Raw genomic sequence first — 5,668 nt, forward strand, 5'->3', positions numbered from 1 at the left:
TAAGGGAAAAAATCCAACCTAGGCTTAAGTGAAATAATTTACCTAGAAACTTAGTACACCTTAATTTACACACCTGAATGAGAAGTGGTGAATATTAGTTTTTTAGACAGGATTTAAGCAAACTGAGGGACCACATATTTGGTGTCCACATGAAAAAATATATTAGACAGCTAGGAGCATCCATCTTTGCTGTGACCTGCTCTACCTCCCCTTCTTCCAGTTATCTGGAGGCCATTGTCCCCAGTCAGGGCAGGTGGCACAGCCACAGTCCCAGTTACAGGAAGCAGTGCCATCTTCCTCCTCTGCCATGGAGCCTGCCACACAGTGCCACAACGTGGAGGATCCCACTGAGGTGAAGGAGAACACTGTAGAAAATTTGTTTCAGTAACATCCACAGAATTGAAGTACTTAGGAATCAGTCTAACCAAAGAAGTAAAAGATCTATACAGTGAAAATTACAGCACTCTGAAAAAAGAGATTGAAGATGATTTCAAAAAATGGAAAGATATTCCTTGCTCACAGATAGGAGGAACCTACACTGTGAAAATGACCATACTCCCAAAATTGTTATATAGATTCAATGCACTTCCAATGAAAATAATATTGGTATATCTCACAGATCTAGAGAAAATATTCCTAAAATTCATTCAAAATCAGAAGAGACCCACAATAGCAAAAGCAATTTTGGGAGACAAAGACAAGGCAGGAAGTAAATTATACTACCAAGCTACTGGATAAAATCAGCATGGTAATGGCAAAAAACGTACCTGAAGATCAGTGGAGCAGACTAGAAGGTGCAGACACAACCACAAACACACTCAGGCACCTTATCTTTAATAAAGGGGCCAAACAAGTTCACTGGAAGGAAGATAGCCTCTTTAATAAATGGTGTTGGAAAAACTGGCTTTCCACATGCCAAAGACTAAAACTAGACCCATGCCTATCACCATGCACCAAAATAAAGTCAAAATGGCTTAAAGATCTAAATATTAAAACAGAAACACTAAATCTATTGGAAGAGAAAGTAGGTGGAAGTCTTTAAGGCATAGGGGTAGGCAGAGAGTTCATGAACAAAAACCAAACTGCACAGGAAATACTTCAAGAATCAACAACTAGGATCTCATCTTATTGAAAAATTCTTGCACATCAAAAGAAACCACCAACAGGGTGAAAAGAAAACCCACAAATTGGGAAAAAATTTTATCCAACTGTCCCTCAGACAAATTTCTTGCTGAACAGGAGTTCTAGACAGGACTCCTGTCTAGAACATATAAAGAATTTTTAAAAATCAGGACCCCAAAACTCAAAGATCCAATACAAAAATGGGCATCTGAGATGAATACACACTTCTCAGATGAAGAAATATAAATGGAAAATAAGTACGTGGAAAAATGTTCAACATCATTAGTCATTGAAGAAATGCAAATTAAAACCACGCTGAGATTCCATCTCACCCCAGAAAGAATGGCTGTCATCAAGAAGTCAACCCAAAACAAATGCTGGAGGGGCTGTGGGGAAAAAGAAATTCTTCTCCACTGTTGGTGGGAGTGTAGACTGGTGCAACCACTGTGGAATCAGTTTGGAGATTTCTCAATAAACTGGGATTAAAGGTCCTGTTCAATCCAGATATTCCCCTCCTAGGTATCTTTCCAGAAGAACTGAAAACATCATACCACAGTGATATATGTGCACCCATGTTTATAGCAGTACAGTTTGTAATAGCTAAATCTTGGAAACAACCCAAATGCCCATCAACTGAGGAATGGATAAAAAAGATGTGGTGTTTTTATACAACGGGATATTACTCAACTATAAAGAAAGATAAACTAGGGGCTTTTATAGGTAAATGGATGCAACTAGATACCATACTCATAAGTGAAATAAATCAGACTCACATGTGTAAACATCATATTTCCTCACTACTATAAGAACTTGAAAGAGTAAATAAAACCTGAAGGGTACAATAGATATTGTGAAAAGGAAAAGAAACTGCTCAAATAGGAAGGAGCAACTGGGATGAAGGAGGGGAAAGGAAAAAGAAAGAAGGAAGAGAAAAAAATATGTATATGTATACACAGGATAGCTAGGATAATTGTACTACTAATATCTGTTGGTTTATTGAAAGGAACTGTTGATGTGTAATTGTTTGATCAGTCTTAAGTACCTATATCTGGCTATATGTGCAACCATTTTGAAGATGACATAATATAATAAAACAACCATTGTTAATATCCTATCACCTTGTTTTGAAATTGTGCATCACTTTTATTGTTCCCTGTGCTGTTTTGTTTATGTATTTGCTTTTGTTATTTTGGATTTTTTTCTTTTCTATTTAAAATGAAAACCAAACTTTATATGTATGTACAAGGACAGCTGGGATAGGTGTCTTGCTGCTGTCTGTGGTTTATTGAAAGGAACAGTCAATGCATAAAATTTTCTTTTTCTTGACCAATTTTGTATGCTTGTACCTGGTAATCAGAACGACTGATCTGAAAACAACAATATGCACTATAAGAACGATTGTTGAACTCCTGCCATCTTGTATGGTGAAGCTCTGCATCATTTCCATTTTTTTAAAATTACTTGTTACTCTCTTTGATTGTTCAATCAGTCTTACATTCTTACATCTGGTGGACTGAGCAACTTCGTTGAGGATAATAGTATGTAGTGCAGCAGCCATTGTTAATTCCTATCATTTTGTTTTGAGATCATGTATCATTTTTGTTATGTTTGTGTTGTTTTAATTTTGCCTTCATTGTTGTTGCTTTGTTAGTTTTCTTATCTTTAAAATAAAAATATTTACGTGTTTACCTGTGTGAGAATTTCATAGCTAAGAGACATTGTGACCATCTACGTGAAAAAAAAAAAAAAAACCTCAGTAAAGAAGACTGAAGAAATTTCTTGCTAAACATCAAGTAGAAAAAGGGCTGGAAAACTGTTAGACTACTTACAAGAAAAACTCAAAAGACTAGACACCCTCGCTGAATCTATTACAAGAGAAAAAACACCCAATTTCCTGATACAGAAGATTACAGATGAAGCACTGAAACTTACAAATATAAAACTGGAACAGCTGAAGGGACTAAAATGTAGCAGCTGTGAGCCTTTCGCAGATAGAGCCACGAACAACCTTTCTGGATCAAATTCAGACGAGAGTAATTTCTTGGAAAATCAGAGAGCCCACGGTCGTGTACCATCCAGAGATGCAGCCTAGCGCAGCTCCTCCTTCCCTCCTGTTTCTCCTCTGAACTTGCCCGTCTTGGAAGTAGGTAGAACTGAAAATACCATCCAAGCCTTGAGGGCACCCCCTTTGCCACCTGAGCTGCACTTAGAGGAAGTAGGAACTTGTGAAAATTCAAGGGAGATGTTTCTTCCCTTACGGTCATGCGCTTTCTGCGCAATGACACTTGACTGCCTTTGAATTTTTTAATAGTGACAAAAAATGTTTTAAATTATATCAGTCTTTTTATGAAACTATTATAATGACTTACTTACTTTAGACACGTCTTTTAAAAAACACAGGGTAAGCATACTTTGTAACTAAATACTTTAGATTAAAAGAAACATGTTTTTAGGCTAGCTAAATAAATGTAAATCATGTTGGTCATGTATTTTTCAGTATTTTCTTTTTTGTGGTGTTTTACTACTTTCAAGTTTTTTATGTTGTAAGATGAATTTTAATAGGCATCATTGCTTTGTTTGAAAATAAATATTTAGGCTGGAAATAAGGTTTCTCCAAGCTTTGGCAGTAAATTTGCAGCATTAAACTGTTCCTATTTCCGTAATAAAGCAAACCACAAGTGGGAAAACTGCCTGCATACTGAAAGGATCTATTTCCCATTTAGTTGGTTTCATTGGTCACTCACTGATTCTGGAGTTTGAGACTCCTAAGATTTGTTTACTAAATTTCACTCATTAACCTTACTAATTGATACTAATTTCTTTGCATTTTTTCAGTCTTTATCATTTTCATTCCTAAAGAAAAGTACCATGGTAGGAGCCTCAAGTATTATATGTAATTTGATACAATTTGAAAAACTTTTCTCTGTACTTTTGCATTTAATGAGGTTCACTGTATAGTTGAAATAAGTAGAAGAGATTTATTTTGGGGAGCATGATGTCAGTTCTGCTTTTAATATTATTCTAATCAAGTAGACCATTAGCTAAGTTTATCCTTTTGTTATATAATGAAATTTACCATTTTACACATTTATAAATCTTATACACTCATTGTTTTCATTTAAAGTATAATTTTACATATTTCCTGAGATTCATCTTCTATATATTTCTATTACTAAAAAAAAACTATAAATGGAAGTTTTCTATTAACAATAAAATTTTTTAATATAAAAAAATTAGACCAAAGTAACTCTGAATCCACTATTTAGGGAAATTGATTATATTAAAGTATCAGTTATCATTTGACAGATTGTTTTTAAATTGTGTGAGATGACATGAGTGATTTTTTGGGCCTCCAATTTGTTTTCTAGCTGGAATTTATAAATCCAATGTAAAAGTGTACCTATTTTAAGGCCTTTTCTCTATTTTTAGGGCCCTAAACAAGCTCAAGCCATCTAGATATTAGGAAAAATAGAGTATCAGAAATACCTTTTTCCTCACTCACTTACTGAAGACTGGAAGGAACTCTGTGGCTACTGAATCCACCTTGTTCCAATGCAACATTAAGAACCTAAATACTGTGGCGACTGAATTCTTCTGAAGGCAAAGGTGTCTATTCTAAAGTCTTACAGGGAAGCATAATCTTCATCTGATTAATTAAGTAGTTCTGTTATTTAAGTGGAAGTGACTAGACGTGATACTTCCACTAAATTCAGGTTCCCCAGAATATCCTGCCTAAGCTTGAGGTACATCAAGCTCACTCTTTTTATTTAATCAGTATTTTACCTAAGCTCTTCTGAAATTTATATATAACAAGTCAACCAGCAGGTCAAGACTCAGGGTGAAACTTTTGAAGGACTCCCAGATGTGCCAAGGTTCAGAAGTTCCTGTAATGCTGATTTACATGGTCTCTTAGTAGACAATACATTGCTAAATTAGTCCAAGTGAACAATTTCAACTCTGCCTTTAAGGACATAAGAAGTTCCAGTCTTGTTTTGTAATATGTTCAAAATTTACTTTTTTAAGAAAAACTTGTGACTGATAAGAAAATAGTTATTGAGATATTTAATTTCCACACATAGAAGAGTAACAAAGGGGATGGGTATAACCAAAATGTACTGTAAGTAGGTGCAAAAATGCAACATTGAAACCAAATGTTTTGTAAAATTAAGAGGCACTCACCATGACCAAGTTGGATTCATCCCAGGGATGGAGGGATGGTCCAACATATGTAAACCAACATATATAAATCAATCATACTAATATATCCAAGAACAAACACCGCATGATCATCTCAATAGATGCAGAAAAAGCTTTTGACATAGTCCAGCTCCCATTCATGATAAAAACCCTCCAGAAAATTGGAGTAGATCATCTTTATCTCAATCTAATAAAAGCCATCTATGACAAACCAACAGCCAACATCATACAAAATGGACAAAAACTGAAAGCTTTTACTCTAAAATCAGGGGCAAAACAAGGATGTCCACTGTCTCTACTCATACTCAACATAGTTCTGGAAACTTTAAACAGAACAATTAGACAAGAG

General features: G+C 35.0%; 1 pseudogene; it reads left to right on the top strand.

Moving 5' to 3' along the window:
- The first annotated feature begins 307 nt into the window (after positions 1–307).
- On the top strand, positions 308–3,421 carry LOC102017481 (annotated as a pseudogene).
- The last annotated feature ends 2,247 nt before the right edge of the window (positions 3,422–5,668 follow it).

This window comes from Chinchilla lanigera, unplaced genomic scaffold (genome assembly GCF_000276665.1).
Source record: "Chinchilla lanigera isolate Chin_1 unplaced genomic scaffold, ChiLan1.0 scaffold00026, whole genome shotgun sequence".
NCBI classification, from domain to species: domain Eukaryota; kingdom Metazoa; phylum Chordata; class Mammalia; order Rodentia; family Chinchillidae; genus Chinchilla; species Chinchilla lanigera.